This window comes from Pezoporus occidentalis, unplaced genomic scaffold (assembly GCF_034315485.1).
Source record: "Pezoporus occidentalis ecotype Australia unplaced genomic scaffold, CSIRO_AGI_Poc_V1 ctg20, whole genome shotgun sequence".
Classification (NCBI taxonomy): domain Eukaryota; kingdom Metazoa; phylum Chordata; class Aves; order Psittaciformes; family Psittacidae; genus Pezoporus; species Pezoporus occidentalis.
Window position 1 is genome coordinate 1,398,123 of NW_026913856.1, and position 25,612 is coordinate 1,423,734.

The 25,612-nt window shown below is 38.7% G+C and overlaps 1 protein-coding gene across 3 annotated transcripts in view; it reads left to right on the forward strand.

The window, feature by feature from the left end:
- The first annotated feature begins 2,758 nt into the window (after positions 1 to 2,758).
- Positions 2,759 to 25,612, forward strand: part of CDH11 (cadherin 11) — an 81,269-nt gene continuing 58,415 nt past the window's right edge. For 2 of the 3 annotated variants that reach the window (XM_062618256.1, XM_062618258.1), the window contains exon 1: positions 2,759 to 3,367. The gene's annotated coding sequence lies outside the window, so the exon portion shown is untranslated. Of the gene's footprint in view, positions 3,368 to 15,611; positions 15,704 to 25,612 lie in introns of all 3 variants that reach the window. The other variant, XM_062618257.1, reaches the window with a different exon arrangement.

The following is a 25,612-nucleotide window of genomic DNA, read 5'->3' on the forward strand; positions in this document are numbered from 1 at the left end:
AGTGGTTATTCATGTAATCAGACTTGGGAGTTAGCCAGAGGTGCAAACACATAGGTTTCAGCAGGAGATTTGCTGTAATTTTGTTTGCAGATAAGGACTATTTGTCTATAGAACCTATAGGAAGATGAGCAAATGAGAGAAAAATAATAGCAGAATCTGATTTGTTTACACCAAGATTTCAATACAGAAAGAAGGGATGAAACGAGCCACTCACCAGATCAGACATTACTACACTCATTTGTTAATGTGCCTCCTTGAATAGAACTAATGAAACCTTTCATTATAGATCAATACTCTCTTTGACTAGAGAATATTATGGGTACTTATTGTATATGCTTAATTAGATTGAAATTGCTTTTGCATTTCCTTTATATTAAAAAAAATCTGATCTCAGCAGTTTAAAAAGGGAATTAAAAAAGTCATCCCCTCCATTGTGCTGCTAAAGCCAGCAAGAGAAGGGAAAATGGAAAAAAAATCCTCAGCCAGCTGCCCAGTTCTGGCCCTTCAGCTTGGTGGCAATTTTGGCAGAGATGCACTAAGCAGTACTCACTGCAGTGTATCCATAAAGAAAACAAATGGTAATTCTCATGCTATCATCACAGGAGATTGATGGTGTCCATTAAAGACAATAGGCTTGGACTGGGACTCTATGGAACTATTTTGAGATATATTTCCCTTCCTCTCACGTTTTCTGTCCAAACCCAATTTCTTGACAAAACTGTTCCAAATTAATGTACATCACCTTCCTTCCTCAGCTACGTCTTCCCCTAAACATTCTGGAGTGATCTTTTACATGTTTTATTTCTCAATGGCAATTTATTACTCCTTGAATTTTCTATAGAAAAAAGAATCCTAAAACTAGTTTTCTTAGCACCACATCCTTACTCCTATCAAAGTGAAGCACTTCGTATTTCAAAACCCATTAATTAGTGGTCTTGTTGCCTCATGCTTTTAGCTCAGCCCAGCATGTTTCTGAGTTTGCTTATTGTTTTCCCGTGTCTGTTCCAAACTCTAAGTCCACACCAGGGCTGCTCTGCTGGTTACTTGCCTGTCTTATGCTCAGCTCACTGGGTCCTGGTGAGGAACTGGGTGCTGCTCAGTGTTCTGGGTTACTTTGCCCTGCATTCACCTTGAAGCCCTTCCACCCTGCGCCCTTTCACTTCATGGCACATGCACACCATTCCCTGCTACATTTGTGAGTCAAATTGTGAGCCCTGAACTGCTTTCTGAAGCGTATTTTAGCCTTAAATTCTTCAAGGTCCCCAGCTCTTCAGCTAGAACACTCCCGCTTTTTCCCTAGGGCTGACATCAGACAGGACTGGGGTGGTTTAGCTGGAGAAAAGGAAGCCCAGGGGAGACCTTATTGTGCTCTACAACTGCCTGAAAGGAGATTGTAGCAAGCTGGGAGTGGGTCACTTTTCTCACATAACAAATGATAGGACAAGAGGAAATGGCCTCAAGTTGTGCCAGGGGAGGTTTAGGCTGGATGTTAGGAAAAATTTCTTCACCTAAAGGGGTGCCAAGTACTGGAACCACTGCCCAGGGAAGTGGTTGAGTCACCATCCCTGGAGGTGTTTAAAAGGTGTTTAGGGAGATGGTTTAGTGGTAGATGTGGCAGTGCTATGTTAATGGTTGGACTTGATGCGCTTGAAGGTATTTTCCAACCTGAACTATTCTATGATTCTATGACTTGCTACCATGCTATGCTAAGTTCAGTGTCCCTTGGCCTGCAAGAATGCACTGTTTATCGGTTTTCCTCCTCCTAGATTCTTTGTTTGTACAGTGGCAGCTTTTGTGCCAATTATTTTTTTCTTTGCCTGGAGTTATTGGCAGAGCTAATTAACCACAGAATATAAAAGCCTTGTTCTTTGGGGCTGAGTTATGTGGTCACAGAGCAGTGTGAGTGCTGCCTTGTGGAGTGGGACATGAGCAGTCGGGTTGCCTGAGGATGGGCAGATTATCTCTACAAAGAGTTACCTACTTATTTCCAGCAGCAAATGCAATCCATATTTTTGAGGGGCTGCACACTGCCTCCTTCTTTGCTCTCTCCGCAGTGCTCCACAGCTCGGCAGATGGCACTGACTATGCAGACAGCCACCTTAGAGCATGTAGGTCTTGGCCACTGTGGGGAAAGCTGGTGGGTGAGAGGGGACTTAGCGAGCTCAGGTGTGCCTGTGTGGGCATGGGCATGACATGAGGGCACTGCATGGTGCTTCTTGGTTTGGATAGGTACATTGACTCAGGGCACTTCTCCCTGGGATCGTAGAGATGAACCCTGCCTGAGAATTAATTTTTGCTGGGGGTTTCACTTTAGGTAATGAAAACAGAGAGTGAGAATGGCAGCCCCTGGCCCATGTGTGTTTTGGAAAGAAAAGCATCACCCCGTCCACCCAAGTGGTAGGGCAAACTGCGGGGGCAGAAGACTGGCCTCTGTGCTGCACCCGACCAGGATTTTCCACATCCAGAAATGCCTGGGGAACTTATTCTGTTTTCTTTTCTTTTCCTTTTTTTTTTTTTTTTTTTTTTTTCCTCTGTACAAATGTCTGCTCATGACAGGACACAGGAGCGGATTCGGTATAAAACGCTCCTGCTGTTTGCGCAGCTCAGACGGTTTCCCTGGCGGTGCTCCGCGGTGGGGGTAGCCCCGCGCAGGAGCCCTCCTGCAGCGGCGATGGTCCGGCTGCCCGTGCCCGGGGCTTTCGTCGGGGTTCCAGCCTCCCCCCTCGCCGCCGCCGTCGTGGGGTGGTCCTGAGCTGCCCGCAGAGAAGCGGCGCCAGGGAAGGGGCTGGGCACTGCTGCCGGCAGCCCGCGGGCAGCAGGACGCGTTTCCCCGTGTCCCCGCAGACGTGTGTGTGGGTGCCCGGGAGCGGTGGTGCAGGACCGGCTCGTGGGGCGGGGACGGCGAATGCTTCTCATCGCCGGGACTTGGGGGTGCAGAGAGAGCCCCGGGCTCCTCAACCCCTCGGTTTGTCCTCCCAAACCCAGCTTCTTCCCCGCAGGCATCAGAGGTCACTCGGGACTCTGGGCCCTGCGGGAGGGCAGGCTCTGGGGTCTGCTTTCCTTTGGGGTGGGGGGAAGGGAGAAGAAAATAGAGAAGCAACAGCCTCCAGCTTTTCCCTTCCTCTAATCTTGCTTCACTCCCCCTTGCTCCCTCTCCCTCCCTCTCTCCTTTCCTTTCCCCTTTCCCCTCCCTCCCTCTTTCTAATTCCTGCCACTAGCTCAGAGCCTCATTCAGCAGCCGCTGCCCGTGGAGTGTAATAGGCTGAAGATGCTGCCGTGTCTGCTCAGTGTCTAGTTCTGAATGGGACTTGCCTCCTCTCCTCCGGAGGTGGCTAAGGGAAGCAGCCAGCCCCCTCTGGACCGGCAGGTAAGCAGCAGCAGCAGCCGGCAGCCTCGGGGAGCAGCGGGATACGGTGGCCCCAGACTCATTTGGGGGGAGCGGGGCGCGCTGCTGCCGGGCGAGGCAGCAGCGAAGGGAAAGACAAGGAGCAGGAGCGGGGCTGCTGGGGAATGGTCCTTCGCTGCAGCTCAGAGCAAGAGGACCGAGCGGAGGATACGTGTGTGCACAGCCGAAACTTGACAGCAGCCGCGGGGCTGGGGCTGGGTAAGGGGTGCCGACCCGGGGGTGCGGGCTCGGCTGTGGCTGGGAGCAGAGCAGCGAGGTGGTCTCCCCACAGGCTGAAAGGGAACACTGTGGAAAACGGTAGCATTGTTTTTAAAAATTCCGTTCTTGCTCGGGGAAGGGGGCGGACCAGCATTTGTCCGTTTTAAAATGTTCCTCCGGATAAAGCAGATACTGAGACCCCCCAGCTGAAAATCTTTTACTCGCACTGTAGCTCCCAGGCATGAAATGGATATTCAGAAATTATGAGTGCGTGAAATGAAGGATGCTCTATCCGGAATAAAAAAGGGGAAAGACTTTGATTTATATGTTATGGAGGTTTTTCGTGTTGTTTTTTTGTTTTTTTTTTTTTTTTTTGGGGGGGGGTGGGGTGGTGTGTGTGTTTTTTTGTTGTTGTTGTTGTTTGTTTTTGTTTGTTTGTTTGTTTTTTCTTTAATTTTATTTTGCTTGCTGTCTTTCAAGTGCATTACTATTCACAAGGTATTAAAATGGTATCTGTCTCTAATATGGGCTAGTCCAAAAAGCATTAGACTCTTGGGTGATACATGCATAAGCACATCTCCAAGAAAGGTAAAATAGATCAGGCTGCAGGTCTCCATAAATACCATTAACTTTTAGAATAAAAGTGCTTCCTGTGCAGTCCTTCGGGAGCACATATAGCAGTCTGACATCATGATACAAATGCCTGTACCTTTTACAGAAGTCCCCCTTGATTGTCTACTCTTTTAAATATTCATTTAGTGAGGAGAGAACCAGTGTATGCTAGGAGATCTTTGTACCATTGCTACAAAGGACAGTGTGGCTGTGTAACACAGTATTTACCTACCGAGATATCTATGACAAAGGAACCTTTTTAGCAAATGAGGTCACTAATTCAGAAACTGGCTCTTTATGAGGAGAATGCTCATTTCTTTTTCACATTCCAGTGACTAGTAACTCACTGGGAAAGAGTTTCTTCCTGTTGATTTGTGATGGTGATACAAAAAGAATTTCACAGACTCTGCACCCCTCTATTAAGATATTAAATATTATTAATTATTTAATAATGAAACTATTGAATGAGAAAATCAGTAACAGATTCAGAAGCAGGGAAGCACACACTCAGACATTACTGAATGTCCATCTCTTTTCCCCTCATTGCTTTTATGCTTGCTTCAGTGTTTCCAAAGTCTGTGTGATTCTCCAGGTACTTTGTTCTTTTTCTGTAGTGGCTGGTGTATGCCAATAAATAAATTTGCTTTCAGTGTAGGAATTCTGTAATAATTAATTTGACATCTGCCTCAGTCAGGTCTGTCCACTGAGATTTAGAACACAAATCGATGACTGTACTTAGCCCTTTGGATGATTTTATATGGAGAGATATATAGAAGTATATGGAAATGGAATTGCAGATGTTGCTTATGAACAGCATTTTCATAGCTGAGTGGTGCAATTCGTGTTGTTGGGTGAGAGCAGTAAGGACTGTAAAGAGACTGAGAGCAGAAGGTCTGATTTGAGCTTCATACCTTAGCATGTAAAACATTCTTCTAGCATATTTCTTAGTCCACTACACTCTAGAAAACAGAAGTTTCTGGGTGTCTCTCCTCTTGCAGAAGAATTAAGAACAACATCTTCAATAAAAGAATTGGAAATTCTTCAGGAAAATTGCCTACAAAGCATCTTTCTTCTGTAGGCTTTGTTCTTAGGCCCTGGAATAAGATACGGTTTTGGGTTCTTTTTTTCGCCTCAGCCTTGCACTGGAGCATCAGAGAGTGAGCATGGACAGAGAATGCTATTTATAGACTTCTCTACATCAGCTTTAGTTTTGCTAAAATTTTAAGTGTTGCCTGTCCAAAAAAAATCACTAGGGAGTAGATTACTTCAAAATTCTGCTACAATAGGGTTATGTCAAGAGATGGGACAAGTCATTGCGATTTATCATCAGCAGTTTCAGAAGGAAATATGTGTGAAAATGGTTGATTGAGAGACTGGACAACTAAATGCATTTTTCTTTTGCATAACAGTGAGGGGAAACTACAAAGATTAGGATGACTTGTGTAATTTATTTGATCAAATGCTTTAAAATACATAATGTGATTTCAGCTTCAATTAATATGCTATTCTGACACCATTATTTGATGTATTTAATGTAATGTAATAAACATGTAAAGTTTAGAGTTCCCGTAGACTAACAATTGTTTTCTGCAGATGCTGTAACTAAACAAAGCTTAACTTGCGAAACAAATATTTTATTGCTATGATTTCCACAGTAGAAGTTATTTCTAGCTCAGATATTATAGAAATTAAAAGTGAATTCCAACTTGAGACTAGTGTCTCCCCTTTTTGGTGAACATCCTTAATCATTTCTGAATCCATTTTGTGAGCTGCATGTTTAGCGAAATATCTTCAGTGTGTGAGAAGCAGAGGTCTCATCTGGAATCAATTAATTTGAAGCAGTTTAGCAACATACTTTCTAGACTTGTTTGCCTGAGTTTTTCTATGAACATTTTAAGCTAAAAATCTGTGTATAATTTCCTATGCTATACTTCTCTTTTTGTCTAATAACACTTCAGTTGTCCCTTTGTTGGGACCAAGCCAAAGCTTTGGGAAATCAGTTGAAAAATGGCCACAAATTTAAACGTAGTTTGGATGAAGCACTTTGTCCATGTGAATTAAGAGGTTTTACTTTACACTTATGTATTGTCTTTTCATGTTATATCCTTATATTTTACTTTATCTCTTACCAGAAAAGGAGCAATGTGGTCATGTACTCTACAACTCTTTTACAGTATTTCAGGGGAAAATATAGTCCTGGTTTTGGGTTCTGATGCTGAAGACTCTGATACTCCTAGGTTGGGAAATTATTGACTCATTTAAGTGCAAGCCTGCCTATGCCAGATTAGGAAACCCATTCATTCTCTTTTCCTGTGTAAGGATGGACTTTCGAATCATTTAAATACTACCGAAAGGTGGCAAATTTGCTCACGACGCTCCCAGAGGAGAGGTTTTTACTCAGGAGTCGGGATTGGTGAAAGCCGTTCTCCCGGTGTTGAGTTTACTGCTATGGCTCCGCTTTGCCCAATGGGTCTGTTGAAGGCGGCCTGAGGAATGGCCGGCAGCGGAGCGGCCGCGGACTGAAGGGGTGTTCTGCGGCGCTCGGCGAGGTGGCGGCCGGTCGGTCACTAGAGGGCACTGACGCTCTTCGCCGCCGGCCCCGCCACTTCGGTCCCTGTGAAAAACCGTTTTGTTACCACCAGCATCGCAGGCCCTCTCAGGGGAGACAGGATTCAGTCTGTCTGTGGCGCGGGCTAATGCTCGGGCAGTTTGTCAGGATTAGCATCGTTCTAGTCGGTGGATCGCGCTACCTTCGGCGTCGTGTTACCGCCTTGTGGAGTTTTGGAATCCTGTAACTTCAGGTTAGCTGAAGAGTGCCACGGCCATAGTCTAGCTGTAAACTAAACACCACTCAGTCCTCTCAGTGGCAGGGGTTTGTATGGAGTTTACTATCTCTTTCTTCCTTTTTCAAAGGCAGTGTCAGCTCCTGCTATGCTAAGAGAAAGAATTTAAAGACAGAAACAGTATGTCAAAGCAAAAAATACGTCTTCCAAAATATTGTCATGCTTGATAGGTGTTATAAAGACATCCTTGAAAGAAAAAGACCCCAAACATATTAAGCCAAATTGGTCTAATTTTGCCCATACACTGACATCTAGGTCAATGGAACTGAAGAACTGAGAAAAGTAGACTGGTCCAAATCATTTCCGTATATCCTGTAGCACTTTGGAATAGAAAAGATGTTGTTACAACCTATCCTTGGAAATGCTGACCAAAAAGGATGTACGTGACACTTATAAATGTTAAACGGTTGCAGGCTTGGAAGGAGTCTCATTTCCACCTGCCCTCTTCTGATGTTCTTCCCTAGACATCTGTTTTGGGGTACTGCTAACGGCAGGATGCTGGACTGCACAGGTTTTTGATTTAACCCATAGACTAGTTGAATTCCTGTGTATAAGAAATATACTATAAATAACAGAGTGCAGATTGTTATAATATTGTCCTGTATCTCTGGCAGATACGCAGCCAGAGAAACTAATGCGTCTAATAGACATTGTTGTCAATGGCAATGCCCCAAAGATGGGCAACGCAGTGCTGTAATAGCTGTATAAGTTTCTGTCAATCACAGGATTTAGGATAGTAATTAAGAACTATCATAAAGTAACAGCTCTTGCTGAGAGATCAACTACTGAAGTGGAAAATGAGCGCTGCTATGCTGAGGAGCACTGTGTTGCAAAGAGCAGTCCAAGACCCCTTAACTGCATCCTCTGTGCTCCAGGGCAGGGAAAAATCCCTTAAACTGTTAGATGTGCCCAAGGTGGATGCAGAAGTTGGAGCTGGCAGTCGTGTTCAAGGTCCCCCAGAGAACATTACACATGGCTGGGACATTAGCAGTGCCTTGCAAACCAGCAGGAATTCAGAGGCAAATATCTGGAGCAGCCAGGCCTGCTGCTGAGCAGTGTCCATGGGGAAGGTGACATTATGGTTAATTTTGCCTGACAAAGACATGAGGCTTTCTTCCATAACTGCTTGGGTGGTGCAGTGGTTTTCTGGCATCCCAGTCCTGCTGAGTTCTGTGCACATCATGAGCCATAATTTATCTCTTAAATTTTAAAGTGCTGGCTTAAGCAAATTCTAAGGGGCTTTGTGTGTTTTCTCCAAAGTTTGGCAATGAATAGAAACCCTTCCCCTTCTGAATCAGCAAGAGCTCATCAGAACTCCTAATTGTAACGCAATGGCAGGCAGAGTTGGAGTAGTAGAAATCAATATAAACGGATTATAAGAAAAAGACCAAGGAACAGAATATAAATGAGTAGCCAGGATTTTCCAGAGTGATTGGTGAACAATGAAGCAATATGTTCAAATGGTCATTTAATTGTTCATCTACAGACTGTAGCCGCATTGTAGATAAATTAACATAAAATGCAGTTGTGGATCATGAAGTATTATAAAGTGGGCAAGATTGAACAGAACTTTGATACATGAATGTATGATGTAGGGAGTACCCATTCTACTCAGTAATTACACTTAAGCTTTCCTTTAATTTTGTTAGCATGGTTTGACACTGTTCCAGAGTTCCCAATGATGGTGTGGACACACTGGCCCACACAGGCAAAGACTGGAGTGATAAGTAGAAGAACTTCTATTCAGTAACCCTTTAAAACACAATTCACAGAATTTCCATGTTTATGAGCTTCATAGCACCACATTTAGGTCCTTTATGTTTGAATCGTGCAACAGGTTTTCCTGCCCTACCAGCACACATCAGCAGTACTTCATAGCTTGAAAACAGCCTGGCTTACATGGCTGTGTGCAGGGTTATTCTTTTCACATAAGCTCCTAATCGCACAGGGTTTGTGCTAGCTTGATATACCAAAAAGTTCCTTAACTTGATGTCAGTCCCATTGCAGAGCTGCTTCTTCTACACTGCATTTCAGCACTCTTTCTTTTATGAAGGGCAATCATCAGATATTCCATATGGAAGCATTACGTTTAAGAATAAGCCAGTGCTGTATAAACCCTGGTTCTACATAATTTTATCCCAGTGAGGCTTCTGATATATATATTTAAGTAAAATAAAACTTCAGAAACATATTAATTGGTCTCAGTGGTTAAGTTAAATAGTTAAATACATGCATACATATCATTCTGCCAAGGATAAGTCATTAGTTCAGTATAAACCAGAAATGATAGCTCTATTTGAATCAGGAGACTAAACCCTATTTCCATTAATGCTAACTGTTTTATTAATATATGCATGTGTCGGCATTAAGTCACAAATTTAAATGGTCTGTCCCTTCTTGATTTAAAGTAATTACCTCAAAGATCTTGGCTGCTGAATGAATAACTGAATTACTGCTTTCATCTTTTACCAAATTCTGTCTTCTTTTTATGTATGGAGACATTGTAAGGCAAACAAAAGAAATACAGTTTGTGCAAAGTTAGATGGCATTTGATCCAAAAATAAATGTATATTAATTACCAGAGCAGAACACCTGTAAGTACGCCAGCCCAAGACAAGGATTCTCAGTTAAGAGTTATATAACATTACGGATCTGCCTGTACCTTACGTGTACTTCATGCACATTAATTTATATTTTCACTTATATAGCTAAAATTAATTTTTGTGTGTTAGTGGAAATTTTTAATTGAAGCCACAGGTTAAAAAAATGCAAATTCGAATTCTTTGACAAAATTGACATTCAAAAGGTTTGTACCTAAGTCTTGGAAATAATTTTATCTGCAAGAAATCCTGAGGTAAACACAAGACTTTGAATAGTATTTTTAAAATAAAAACCTAGTCTTGTTAGCACTAGGAAACATACTTGAAATTTTTGGATTAAATCTTGTCCTTTCAGAACAGGTCTTCTGACAGGCAGACATCCCTTTCAGCTGACTTGACCACATATTGATATAGTTAGGTGTTTTTGAAGTATCATTCAGTTCATTTTAGATCACTGTTCAAGGCAAGGTTTTAATGCATTTCTTCATCACAGGGTACGTTCTGGTCAATGCAGAAATGGTTGTAAGCTTTCTCAGAGGAATGACCAGTATTAAAGCCATTGAATGCTGCCAGGTTAATTCAGAGTGTACAGCACAGTGATCAAAACCTCAGGTCTCATACTGCATGAACCACAGAGATTACCAAACTGATGTAACTGAGGAAATACTCAAACATTTATCCAATGCACAAAGTGAACAGAAATTCTTAAAGATAACATCTTCTTCCCATTCTCTTTCAGAATATTTTTCTTGCAATTAAAATTCCAGTGAAGATCTTCAATATTTCACATTAGTGAAAGCTACTGTTCATTCACAGTTTCAAACCTAATTTCTCCAGACATAAGAGGTTTCAAAATTTTGAAAAGCCATTGAATAGTTTTATTTGGGGTTCTGATTCAAATAGAAAAAATAGTCCACCACTGATTGTTTCCGTTTTATTTGTTACAGATTTAGTTATAGCTGGTATAGCTGAGAGGATATGTCTGATTAGTATGCATTTCAATTCTTTTTAGCACAGTAGCAATTTCCATAGCTTTTTTTTTTCTTTTTCTAAAGCAAGAAGAAGACATAGCAGGCATTGACATTTACATACAAACAATTTATCATTTACATACAAAAAGGCTGATTATGTAGCAATACCAAGTGACTGTAGGTCAGATTTAGGATGGGCATTATAGTTCTTTCTGTCCTTAAAATTGTGAAATTTGCAATATTTATGTGGAAAAAAAAATGTGTTCATAAAGTATGAATATGTAGTCATGGTTCAAGTACTAAATTTAACAATCCTCTTAGAGATCTCTAGTATGTGGTTTTCTGTGGTCTTTGGTTATACCCCTGTAGTGAAGCTAGTTTAAGACTATCCCTTCCCCAGTGATGCCCAACCCTGTGCTGCAGTTCACAGTCCACTGATCTATACAAAGTGGATTTGGAGACTTCAGAGCTAATTGGGATACCTCCATGATCAAAAACATGTACAGTAGTCAAGGTTACTGTCTATATGACCTTGGTAACATAGAGCCTGTGCTCCTAGGCATAGTTCTTGGCTTCTTAGGTTTCTGCATCATCATCCTGAGGTCACTGAAACTGCTTATGCTTAGACGATATTTCTTGTGCCTTACTTTATTAGCATCTGCTCCCCTCTACCATGAAAATCTAATATTAAGTGAACTTTTCACCTTCACAGTTTCCCGCTTTTCAAGGCAGACTTTGCTCTGCCCTCCATAACCTCCATTTTATCAGTTATAGTGGACTTTTGTAGCCTTTCTTTTTATTTTCATAATTTTTTTTTTACTCAGCCATTGCTACTTATCCTCAAATGTGGAGACATTCTTCAATGACTGGGTGAGCCTAAACCAACACATGGCTTTTCCTTTAACAATTACTTCTGCCTGAATTAAACAAGGGCTTCTCATTCCTAGGCTGCAGTGTAATCACTGCAATCTTGTAATGTCCAGTTACCCTCTGTGAATGTTACTTAGTTTTTTGGATCCATAAGCAGAAGTCTTACTTTCTTTGTATTTGGCTAGGTATGCTAAACTACTGGGATATGATAAAAACTTATTCTTGGTATGTTCAATGACTTCCTATATATTCTAAACAAAGAAAACTCCACATTTAAATAAGGTGACATTAGTGTGATGTGAGAAACACTCAAGCAATATCATGAAAAAAGAAATGGAACCTAGCCTTACTGCCTCTCTAGACCATTCATATACAATATGCAGATGTCACATGTAACTAGGACATGATGAACCCCATTGAAAAAGGTAATGAAATGCAAAGATTTACTCCATGCTGCAGTGCTGAAGTGCTGTGACTCTATAGCATCACAAATTAGTAAGTGGCTGCTGGCCTTGGGTTTTAAAGAAGCAGTCAAAACACATTATGAAAATCAAAAGTCACATTATAAAAGTCTATTTTCTTTCGAGTGGCACTGAGTTGACATTGAATCGTAGAATCACAGAATTATTAGGGTCGAAGGGGACCTCAAAGGTCATCTACTTCAAACTCACCTGCCATGGGCAGGGACACCTTCCACTAGACCAGGTTGCTCAAGGCCCCATCCATCTTATTGCGACCTTCAGTTTGTATTTGTAGATTTCAGAGGCTAGCTAAATGTCACCTTATTTAATATGCTCAGAATTTTGTTATTGTTGTTAGCAGACTTTTTACAATGACTTCTGTGAGCAGAGAAATTTAAACTATTTAACTGTTGTTTTCACTTTACCGTTCAAAATTCTGTCTAGTCAGTCTGATACAAACCACAGGAACTGGAGTCCGTGGTGTTACTAATAGACATTGGTGTTGCTAAACAATATCCTTGATATGTAAATTTAAAGTATTTTTGGTAATTATATTAACTCATGTTTCTAAACAGAGTTTACATGGAGGTGCGCACTTCAGGGCTAAGCCAGCTTTTAGTCCTACTAGCATTAAGAATGCTCTCAATCCACCACCATATGTAGGAAATTGCACTAATATTTGTTTAATTATCCAATCAGATTGAACAAGAAATGAGTTTGGCTGAAATAATCAAGTCTATGGAGAAAGTGCCAGCTCTGATACTTACCAAGATTTGACAGTTGCTCGTTGTCATGACCTTGGCTTTTTTTATGATGAGTTAGAGGTCAGAAAGTGTGCTAGCTGTAATTACTGCCTTCATGAGATTCTGTAGTCTATCCTCTGCAGCAGACTTGAACCAGATTGTCTACATGTATCTCATTACTGATGGGACTGAGTGAAAATCTGTATTTTGTTCTTACAGCTGTTAAATCCTGTTTCTATCACCATATACAGCCTGTGGAACAGCTTAGCCCTTATATTTTCCTCAAAAATGAATGACTAGCAAGTTATTTTTTGAAAGCTGTACATAATGTGAGAAACACCAAAAACTGAACTTTTGCTTATTTTTTTTTCAAAAAAATTAAAGGAGGTCATTGATATTTTATCAAGGAAAGAAAGTGATGTAAATGAAATTAATAATATGCACAAAAGACTTTTCCATTGGTGTTAAATCAGTTTGCCTACTGGAGGATAGAAGAATTTTTCTGCCCAGAGGTATACCCCATCTGGAAACTAAATCCATTTTTAGTTGAAAAGAAATAATTCAAAATAAACTGCAGAAATGCTTGTGTTTTAACTGTTTCCGTGTGCTTAAATGTAGACTTTATTTAAGCCATAAATGCTTTGAGCATTTTATTACTTTCAGTTAACAAATGCTAATTGCTTCTTGAATTTAAGATCAGCAGCTCCTCCTTTCAGGCTCTTCAATGTTACAAGGAGTGTTTTGAGTCAGATATGACAGTTTCCTGTTTCCCGTGTTAGTTATATATGCAGCTCCTGTAACTTAATGGAAAAAACATTCAATTATATACATATTAACTTCCTTTTTCGTTCTTACCAATTGATTATACACTTTTCCCCTTTGGGCTTTATAAAAAGCCCCAGGATTTATTTTCCAACAAGTTAGAAACATACCAACTTTTTAACAACATATCAAGTGTTTTAAACGTAAAGTCATGATTTCTGTCTACATCCTTACGCACTAAAATAATTTGTCTGTTATCTAAAGAAAGCCAGGCATATTCATTATGCTTTCCTAAGCCTGTATCCTTATGAATTGAGATGTCAGTCTGAACAACATGAATCCCTTTCCACAGCTGTGCCTTGAAAGACAGATGCCTTTCTACCATGAATGATGCCAGAAGATGTCCTGTTGTGAAACTGTTTTTCCTACTTCTCAGTAGTCTGGTGAGGTCATTTCCATAATCCATGGAACTGTTGCTAAAATTAGGGGTGTATATATATATATGGCAATGTTGTTGAAGCTGTATAGGGAACTGAGTAAACGATCCCTACACATTAATTATGCCTTCTAATTATGCTGCTTGTTTTAGTAACCTCCTCACTTACTGAAAGGATCCTAGAATGAATGAAGAGGAGCCTAATTCTTCATTTATGGAAAGGAATTCTTTCAGTAGTCATATTCAAAATTACAGATCAGCTGAGAGGACAGCACCTGTACTGACTTCTAGTTTCTGTTGGCTTGGACTTTGACTTCTTAATGACTTCATCCAGGTGCTTGCATTTGAGGAGGCAGAAGAATGAAAGACTTAAATCTATCAGTTTGTTTTCCCTATTTTAAAAGTGTCCTTTCACCTGACTAGAAGAGTGTGTGCCCACTCGGGTTTCTTTTAGGGGAAATAGTTGGAAAGTATGGAACATGATGAAAACTTGTATTGCAAAGGCAAACCTCCTTGCTTCTCAGAAATATTTTTATGTGCCTCAGTGACATGCCGTCTAAAGAGCAGCTTCCAAAGCATAATATTAATTCAAGTTAACTTGACTGAAAAATAAGTTCAGCTTGTTTAGGGAGAGAGTTTTAATCTTTCAATGAACTTTGCATCTAGCCTGTGGTTTTAGGATTCTATTGGACCTAGTATACCTATTGTACTCCTATTGGAGCAGCATCCCCAAATGACATTGAGGTGCTCACTTTGAAATGCCAGAATGTTGCATAAAATCTGCTGCTAGTGGCAAAGGATTAAAAACCACATGGGCTAGTTATCTGTTTGGAGCTTCAAACAGCCACATTCTACATCAAAAAGGGCTGCAGCAACTCGTTGATCAAAGCTCAGGTAATTTAATTATTTGCCTTCATGAATCAAGGGGTCCTTGAACAAGCTCAGGATGTCTGGATATTAGAATATAGGAAATTTATTGTTTCACTCCTTCTAATATTCCAACATCAAAGAAAGCTTTTCCCTATAAACAAAGCTGTCTGAAGTCAAAGAATTCAAGCAAAAGCTAGCATGGAGAGATTCAGTTTTCTAGGATCTTTGTGAGCTGGAAATTAAGCTGATTCCTGTAAGGTGAGATATTTACCACTGTGATTCTTTGTGTTTATTTTCTATAACCAAATCTTGCAAACTGAAATGCTTCGCTCCTACTCCTGTAAATTCACTTGCTGACATCGGTTTTCCTGTTTCTCAGTTTTACCTGAGTTTTTGTGCTCTGTTTTGCAAATATCTGTTTGCCAGACTCTGTCTCTTTGACCATGTCATGCTTTGAGATTCAAATTAGCAGTGTGATGTGGACTGTGCACCCTAATTTGGAGGAGAGCTTTCACAGTAAATTCTTCCAGCAACCCCAGCCAGAAGTCAGTATAAATTCAGGGTGGTGAGGAAAGCCTATGGTCTGAAAGAACAGTACTAAGTCCCAAGGGCTCTCTGTGCTTCTCACCATTGGTGGCAGTTGCATTAGTTGAGGATTAATGAAGTAAAAATTGGTTGGCAAATTTAAAACCCTAAGCATAGCAGAGATGTGCATGCTGATACAAGAATGGATTCTCAGCCTGCAAAACTAAATGACACTTTATTTCAGAGAAAGATTAATTCTTTTGTATCTTTCCCTTTTATTTTTATTTTTATATTTTCTTCATTCGGTCTGCCAGACTTCTGTTCACAGCTGGGACCTGACTCCTCTTTTTAACATGTTCATGGACCAAACATAAACTAAACATAACATGTAATAAAATTTCTTATGGTAAGTGCCACACTCTGTGTGTTGTATGTTTATCCGTTATGTCATTTCCATGTAAAAGCTCTTAACATTGCCTGTGTTATCCTGGTTTTATATCTGTTATGACCTGCAACAATACTGTATGTCAAAAAGCTATTGAAGCCAGGGGGCTGTCTTTGTGTAGAGTGCTTCCTTACATATTAGCAGGAACAGAAATAAATTAGTAGGAGACAGTCAGAAGAGACAGGAAACAAATGCAGTCACTACATGTGGTGACAAATGTTTCTGAGAATAATATGGAAGTTACATACATAGAAAGAAATTAAAAGAGGTTGGCTCTTCCCACCTTCTCCTATTTACCTGTGAAATGATAAGTGCCACCAATTTCTAATACTGAAAATCCTTTTACAAATGACAAATTTTCTTTAAAAATGACATGGAAATTTTATAGAAGAAAAAGGACTGCAAAATTGTCATTAATACAATTAATTATTTCATATAACACAATAAATAATTAAGACAAGATTAAGAATGCATAATTCAGTATCATACTGGTGAGGAGCTCTACAGAGTATTTTGTTTTAAATGGTGACATGATGGCTGGTGAGACATGCTCCTCTGCTTTGTGTGGAGAAGCTACCGCCCATTTCACATACCAGCTACCTGCAAAACTGTTATATTAGCTGCGTGCACTGCAGTTCCTTACAAGAAGGTTACAGAATAAAATCAACTATACCTATTTTTGTAAAGACATTGCAAATTTCTATCAATTCCTAGGTAACTCTGTTGTTGGAAGAAAACATTGTTTTTGTCAAACTTTTGAAACCACTGAGTGTGATTTTTCAGTTTCTTCAATACGGACAGAAAACTGTGTTTTAAGCTTGATAGACCTAGCTTTTAATTTCAGTTAACATGTTCAGATGTGATAATCTCATTCCATATTTTCCAAGAGATCAGACAGCAGAAGGGTGATTATTTCATTCCAGGTGAAGTTATTTGACTGGTATCACACCAAATGTACAGTAGCATTCATGACTCCAGTATTATACTTGGCCAGGCAGTATTGCCAAAAAGGTGGTTTTATTTGTGTGTGTGTTTATGTACACATACATGCACACACAACATTATGTGTGTGTATATATACGCACATATGAGAACACTCACCTTCCTCAATGTCTACCACAGTTCTACTGTGAAATTGCTGGTGACAAACAGGATCATATATGTGAGTTTATAGAAGTATTAATTTCTGCCATATAAACTATGTGGTGATGTGAGTGGCTACGTTTGCCGTGAATGATGTGGTGACTGTGCACATGCCTGTGCCATTACCAGAGGAGGAGGAATTGATTAGCAATAACACACTTCATTAACACTGCACTTTCTCAATCATTGTAATTGTGGCTCTTCCCCTGAAACATCAAGTGGAACAGGTTTCATTTCAACCAAATCAATCCAATGTGTTAAAATTTACATAATTTTCTCTCATTGCATTTATAGAGCAGCAGGAATTTTAATTTGCATTGTCTGCATAGTCTATAATCAAAGTGTTAAGAGCACAAGGTTTATTTATTATGTATGGCATATGGTGACAAATTTACACAATAGGTGGCATCTTGCTGAAATATCCCTTCTCTCCCCACACCCACCTCTGCAATTTTGGTTATAACTTATTTTCTATAAACCTGTTAAACCCATTGCACAAGCCTTTGAGTTCCAGAAGACATTTATTAGGGAGAGAGATCCTTAGAAAAATAAGTTAATAAAATGTCATACAGAAAGATGAGAGGTTCTAAGCTAAGGGAAAGCATTGGAAACTGGACTGTTTCCTGATTTTGGGAGAAGGCTGTTAAAAAAAAACACTGTGGTATGGATTATCATTGTATACCAAAGACAGACATTTACAGATTGAATAGAAAGGTACCTTTTTTTTTTGTTCAGTGGCAATTACTGTAGCGAATCTATTCTGTGATTTTTTTTCCACCTGTTAGGGACTGAAAAGTAGCTAGGAAGTTAAATACTCTAAATGTAAATTCCAACACTGATTGTTGCCTGCTATGGGCAACCTTTGCTTTATGAAAAGAAAAATGCTTAACGAGATATTTTTGATATAACATTGTTTTAGTAAACAGAAGATTTTGATAACATTTGTAGAATTTCAAAATACTTTCTAAATAAGGAACGCAAGTCATCCAGTAATTTATATATATAGGTCTTCTATGGAGTGTCACAGAACTACCATAGTGTAAGATTTATCATTTAGATCTTTGAATGACTGAGTTTTATGAGACTTGCATCAGGTAGTACCTGTCTCCTTTTACTGCCCAAAGAAGGATATTAGGACTAAAATGTAGGAGTATACTTTTATTTTTATTGTATCGTAGTGCAACAGAATAAATAAATGTCTTCCATGCACTAGCATGTACAGAAATTCAGGTCATACAAGATTTATCTATCTTTGATCAAAGAAAAAGTGTGTAGAACCTCTTAACAGTACTGCAGAATGTAGTTAGATGTTGAGAATCATGTATTTAGAAAGAGGTTACATGGGCACATGTTTGTCCTCTATCAAAACTTTCATACACACAATTTTATTAATACATAATTAAATCACTGATCTGATGGTAAGAGTTTAAAGCTGTCAGTGTATTGTATTTGAACTATATTTTAGTCCATGCTAAGAAAAGGACATGTGGGTGTATTACATGCCTGATGACTTGTATTTTCATGTTATATAAGTATTGAAGCAGACACAAATCTGACATTTGTGAATTTTTTCAATCTTTGTATGAAGTTTATACAGCAACTGTCAACATCCAGCATTTGCCAAAATGCTTCTAAACAGAGTTATGTCAGTGTAGCTGCAACAACTGCATACATAGACGCGACAATGAACACTATAAATTCGCTTTACTGAAGTTCTAAGATTAATACATAGACAGTAAGGTAATGCTTAGTAGGTTTATAGAGGTGCAAAAGAGAAATGTAAAGCCAGTTAAACTTTGAGGGAGAGATTCAGGGTAAGAGGAGACTAATTCTGTAGCTGAGCTCACCAATAAAAAGGCCTGTTAAAGTGATTATGAAGCTGTAACACTGTCCCCTTTTTGGTTTGGTTTGGTTTTGGTTTTCTTTGTTTTTTTTTCATCTTTTCACAGAAGTTACTGTATGGGCTGCAGAGTCCTTGAGTGCCATCTCATTCTGCCATCAAAGCTCCTCTGAGAAGGGATTCTTTTGCCACCTTCCATCTTTTTACTTTCTTCCCTGTTTTCCTATGATTTCTCCACATCTATTGAATATTGTTTAAAATCTGCAACTGAGCTGTCAAGAGGAGAAGGTTTACAGATAGATGGATGTAGCAAAGGCAAGTAAAGTAATAATTGTTACCTGTTTGCGCAGTTGTATTCTCGGAGATAAATGATGCTGATGCTCAGTATTCATATTGTTCTAGTGGAACCTTTCTGTATGACTGTAGAATAGGGGGTGAGGGAATGTGCTACAGCTTTTAAATGACTTCCTTTCAGTGAACAGTGTGTGACAATTGTACGAACCCCAAACTGACTTTGTGAGCTTTGCAGAGTATTCTTGTCAAATTGAAATCTTGCTTGACCCACACCTGGTTTTGGACTCTGATGTTTCCAAGCATCAGCACGTCTTGCAGTTGATTAAGCATCAGCTGAAAAAAATGCCAGTTGGAAATGTTACCAAAGCTGTTCTTTGTTAGAGCTCCTCCTGGCCACCTGGGGGGAGCCTGCCAGCCTGTACGGGTGAGAACGTATGTTCCTGAAAGAAGAAAAGGGGGAAGGTGGAAATATATAAAGAGCTAGATGCAATGCCAGTTCATGCTTCTCTGGGGAGTTGCACAGGGAGGTTAATTGAACCAAGTGAAGTTCTATGTTTCTATCTAACACAGATTAAATAAATAAACTCCTGAGTTCAGTTGGGGAAATTTTACTTTATTCAGTAGCACCTCAGAGTTGGCTCAGTCCTGCTGCTTTGTGCTTTCTAGGAGACCTGCTGAAGTCTAAACAGAAGTACAGTCAATCTGCTGTTGCCATGAGAGTAAAATACAGTAGTCAAAGCCATATATCTTAACCAGCTCTGCTGATGTGATGGTTAGCAATGCACCTATTACTGAGGTGCTATTGTTTATATCCTGCTTCATTCAATTTGATAGTTTTTCTTGTCTGTGGCTTCAGCAGCTGTCATGTAGATCAGACTTCAGCTGAAATCTGTGTTTGTGCCACACTTAATGAATAAGAAAAATGTGGTTTACAGCTCAGTATGAGAGATGAAAGAGAAATCAGATAAAGTTAAAATGATTTAGAAGTTTAGGAAGCTGTGTCTTCATCGGGCTAGAATAGAATAAAAAAAATAATAATCATTGCTCAGTTGAAATACCAGATAAAGATATTTATTATAAATAGTATGGTACTACAAATAAACAGGAACACTATTTTTCTGCAAACCAAAATGCAGTTTCGCTATCAACTCAATAACTTAGCTTTGTTTGAAAAGGCTATAGCTAATCTGATTAGAGAAATGTGTTAAATTACAGTAATTAAAACACCAGCAGTGCTTCCTTTCTTATTCCATGAGGGATAGTTTGGCATCCAGGCAGGAGAAGGGAATGGTTCACCTTTCTCTTAGATTTTGTGGTTTAGGCAGGACTTAGGGAGGTTCAGATCAGACTCCCTCTGATTCTTTTTTGATTTGTACTTTTTTTTCTTCTGTAACATGGCGTAAGTTTTGGAGGTTTTTTATAGTATGATCTGGGGCTTTTATATAACAAACATGCTCTCCTTCCAGGGCCTATGACAGTGGTGAAACCTTTCGATTTCTCAAGCTCTGCTATTACGTCGCATTATACTTTCAGGTTTTTGATCTTGTATTGTGTGTCTTCGGTTTACTATAGCATGTGCTGTAAACCTGTATGCTGCAATACATGATCATGCTTGTAAGTGGATACACCTTTTGAAAGTGCTTCTGCTTTGCCCACCTGAGGTGGCTGGAGTCAGAGACTAAAAATATCTGGTGCTCCTCTCTTTTTTTTATGTGTGTATAGAAGCAATTTCTTTGCTTATTTGCATGATAATACAGAAGTGAGAGCAGACATCCCTTGTTTTAAGTGCTAATATTTACACCGTTCTTTAGACAAAAGTAAAAATATTAATTTTCACAGCTTTCAAAGGAAATAGATCAGCTTCAAATAGACAAAATATTTCACTAATTTAGTGTTTCTTTACCTCCTTGATCCTGTTTCAATTCGGGGGCTATACAAAACTTCAGTATTTAATAGGTTTTTGGAAACTTAGTTTTAAATCAGGGAAAAATCAGCAATATGACATTGCCAGCTCTAGAGGAAAAATGAAATGTCATGTAACTGAAATAAGCCCTATAACTCTTTGTGAGGCAATTTCTTTTTTTTTTTTTTCCCCTGGCTGATTAGATTTTATAAATATCCTGCTGTGTACAGGTATGTTCTCATCTTCACATCTACCAGTACAGGCTGATGTGTTGTCCTCCACTCTCAGATGACAAACAGCCAGCAGAAGTTAATGACAGCACTGGAATTTTTGGCATCGTTTTTACACTGCAGTGGCTCCATGCTCACAGGATAATTATCTCTCAGTTTTTCTTTATGTCACTGAGTACAGGACATGCATTGGTGCTTCTTCAAGAAATTTCCAAAGAATTTTTCCATGAAACTTCTGATATCTTGCTTGTGAGGAAATGGACCCTTGACTTCAAATATAGCTAACTCAGGGGTATCACCGACATCAGTTTATTGATTCCTCTTTTCTGAAGTGAATTTTGGGCAAGGTATAACATTGTGATAAGGGATGAAAAACAACTCTATATATTCCTGGTTATCTAAGTAATCTCAGCACATATTTGTATGGCAGTTGTCAGTGGTTTTGAGGGTGGATTAACATCCTCAATTATAGGCAAAGGAAAAGATCATGGAAGTGTTGTACTTAAGATTTCTGTTTCATGTTAAGTTTTATTCTGCAGTGTGCTACGTTCATGTGCTCCATTGTGAGAGCTGATAAAAAATAGACTAAGCAGTGCCAGAGCCAGGAAGAACGTGGATCTTCTTTGCTCCATATGCACTCCGTCAAATGAAATTTCTTTTTATTCCTCTTGCATTAATGAAGACAGAGATAAAATTAATTCTTATTCTTGACTTTCCCCCCTATATTGCTTAGGTTTTCATCTTATAAATGCTTGGATCCTTCTTTTAATGCATGTCTATTGCCCATTCTTAAACTTACTAATATAGATTCTCTTTCCCTATTCTCATACTTCTTGCAATGAGATTTTACTGCTTACCTTCAATGGGTCAGATAAGTGACCCGCTGTGTTCAGTTCAAATTTTCTAGCATACAGGGATTCTCCTCATTTCATTTTCTTTTCTTTTTTTTTTTTTTTTTTTTTTTAACTGTAATTTTAATTATTTCAAGCACAGTTATGTACTTCAAAATTCTGGAAGTACTAAATGATATGCAAAACGCTAAAACAGGGAGGTCATATGCATCTTATCCTTAGAAGCAAACAGTATTAGAAGTCTCTTGAAGAAGCCATAGATTGCTGCAAGGAAGTTGAGTGAAGAGTATTGTATTACTTATGCCAGAATAGTCACATGGCACTGAGCCTAAATGGTTGTCAGAAGAGTCTCTCCTGTTCAGTGATCAAAACAAAGCTGCTACAGTCCTTCCAACTCAGTCAGCTGTACAAGCTTTAATTACCTAAACCTGGCCTAAACCCACTAAATCAGTCTGGTTCTTCTTAACTGCAGTCATTAAATAATTTACCCCTAGTAACACCCTGTTGTGAGTTGTTGCTTCTAAGTAAGTTGGAAGAAACACTATTGGAAAAGGCATCTTTGAGCAAAAGAACACCAACACTTTTCTCAAAATTATATGATAACAAGAAAATTCAGGATGAATTTGTTACAGTTATCCTTTTCTGATTTATTTGACATCTTTCAGCTTGGAAAAGATAACCTTTATTTTTCAGTGTGTTTTCCTGTATGAAATAGCTCTTGTGTTATTTCAAATCAAATATTATATATTTGTTATATTCTTAGAGCCTGAGAAAACCATGGGGCATATATTTGAATAATAGGCCTATGTTGAAATCCAGTCTTGTCCTTACCATTGAAAAATAGGTTTTGTGAATATTCGTGGTGGTGTACGAGATCATAGGATGTTCCCTGTATTTCCTTTATTTTTTGCAAGTTGTTTTTTTTGTTGTTGTTTTTTGCTTTTTTTTTCCCAAGAAGTTCAATACTACTAATTCAGTTCTGACTCTTTCTTTAGATTTAAGATAGAGGAAATGTAAATATTTTATTTCTTCAGTAAACTGTTCTTCAGGGAGGTGTGAGGGTAACACAGAATAAGAAATAAAAAAAAATTCAGGTAAATCTTAACTGTGATAGTCTCCCATGGAACTGTTATGTTTTCCAAAAGAAAGAGCATTAAATCAATAAGGCTAATAATTTCTTTCAACTATTTTTCCAGATACTATTCTATAGAATTTCAGTGCATTTTTTCTGCATTCTTGAACTGTTATTATTTTCTCTATTTTTTTTCTTACAAGTAATGTTGCCAAGTATCCATTTCACTCATAGACCAAATAGTTGCAATTCTCAGATGTTAAACCAGGAAAAATTATAAAGTGACAGACTTGCTGTGATTTTATATAATATTTTCCGGGGGGGGAATAAAAAATTTAATTGAGAGGAAAACGAAAACCATCCCCTACTGTTCTTACTAAATGACTCATGTAAGAGTTTTCAAGATAATTAACAAATCCTTCTTTTGATAATATGGAAGATTGAATTTAAGAGGAATTGCTAGCTCCCACATCATGTGAGTTGGATTTAGCTGAATCTAGTTTCCAATTTTTTGTTTCTGTCAGCCTCTTGTTTCTGTATAAGACAGAATATATGAATATATTGGAAGCCATGTGAATGCATTGAAATGTATGTGTAGTTAATGGGAGAGCCTTCTGTTTTGTGTACTGTCATTACTAGCTGTTTCTGCTCAGCATGATGAAAATAGGAAAAATCCACTAGATTAAACTTCTGGAGCTACCAAATCTAGAGGTGGCCTTTACAGGCAAAATATCTGAAATCACTTTTTTTTTTAATTATTTTTTATTAGTGTTTGTAATTAGTTTTAGGTAGAAAAAAAACATGAATTGCTTCAAAAGTAGAAGATGGTACCTTTTAAGGAAATTATCTCTCTCCAGATCTTCTGCTCTACATTTAAAGTATTTTTTTGTTCAAGATTTAAAAAAAAAAAAAAAAAAAAAAATCTAGTAGAAATTATTTTGGTCTTCTTCTGCACTAGAAAGTGTTTGCTGATATAGTTGTGCCAGGATATCCATATCAATAACAGTCCTTATTGTCACCACAGTGTGTGTTGGCAAAGGAATGCTTTCATCCATTCATAGATAAAACTCATATAGCAGAAATGGTTCATTTTCACCAGCTGAAATATTTCTATTCTCAGGTTTTTGTCTTAGATGGTTATCAGTGAGAAGAGACTGAAACTGTGCATCTCTGGCTGATGTAGGCTGCACTCACATTTTCAGGATGCCAGAGAAAGTAAAACATTGCTAATTTAGACATCTCTAAAATTTCTTCTATTTAAAAAAATGTATTTCTGGAGTAATGGGAAAAGGTGTCAGTGAAAAGGGATTTTTGGTCCTGTAAAAACTGACAAAACAGATTTGTAGATAGAGTATATGTGTTAACGTCACATTTGCTAATCTAGAGGGATCTTAGTTAAAGATGTGGATAGTTCTACCATTGTGGATTCCTTATATGGCATGTTTTATGGCATTTATCCTGGTCATTTGTCTCTTTACACTTTACAAGATGTCTGTGCCTACCTCCTATGATATATTTGCACATGGTTTTAGAAATCAAGAGCCTTTAGGGAAATATGCCCTACTGTCAAACCAGGAATAATTTCCATTCTAAGTAATCTAAATGCCTGAAGAGTTTTCTTGCATAAAAACCTTGTGCAGGAGAGTAAAAACACATGGATATGAGTAGCAGTCTAACTACAACCGAGTATGGCCAACAGTGACCTTCAATTCAGAACCTGCAGAAAGACTTATAGTTAACTATATGCATCAACATAAAGTTAGCAAAATAGATGGCTTCTTATCTTGAAAATGTCACTAGTAGATTGCTAGTGGAACATATACATCATTCATACACAGTGCGATACAATCTGTAGTGCTTACAGTTGAGCACCATGCTCCATACATCTGAGCATAGGCTGTTAAGAGCAAAACATATTTAGTCCAAACTTGGGGTGTTTTTCACTGTGTCTGAAGGTATGATTGTTTAAGGAAAGGTAGGAAAAAACCATAAGTAAAAAAAGACATTTGTTACAGATCAGTCTATGGATGTGTCAATAGCAGTTGCATGAGGACAAAAGTGCTAAATTGGTACAGCTCTTTTGCTGCTTGCCCACTAAGAAAGCTAATGTTACTGCATCACCCATGGCTTTTTAGCATTTTTCTGTTGTGCAAAATGCACCTTATTGTTGCTGATAACTGAGAAATTGTCAATGCCAAGTTCTTGTTCTTCCAAAATCAGAGAGCTGATTCTTTAGGTCAGAGCCATCATGGGTTACCTTTCTCTTAGGTTGAGATATGCTAGAGCTGTTAAGCAGAAGTCAGACACTAAGGAAGATGTGCAAGTAGAGAAAATATGCAAGTGATGAGCTACAAACATGAAGAGCATTCCTTCCTATGGAATTGTTTGTGGGTTTATTTCCTCATCACTGTTATTGGTTTATATAATGTATCTGTGAATGTATAATGTGGAGATTCAGCACAAATCAAAATAAATACAGTGTGAGAATTGGCTGACACTAGATCTTTTCTTTGCTGTTGGGTTGAGAAAAGTGCTTG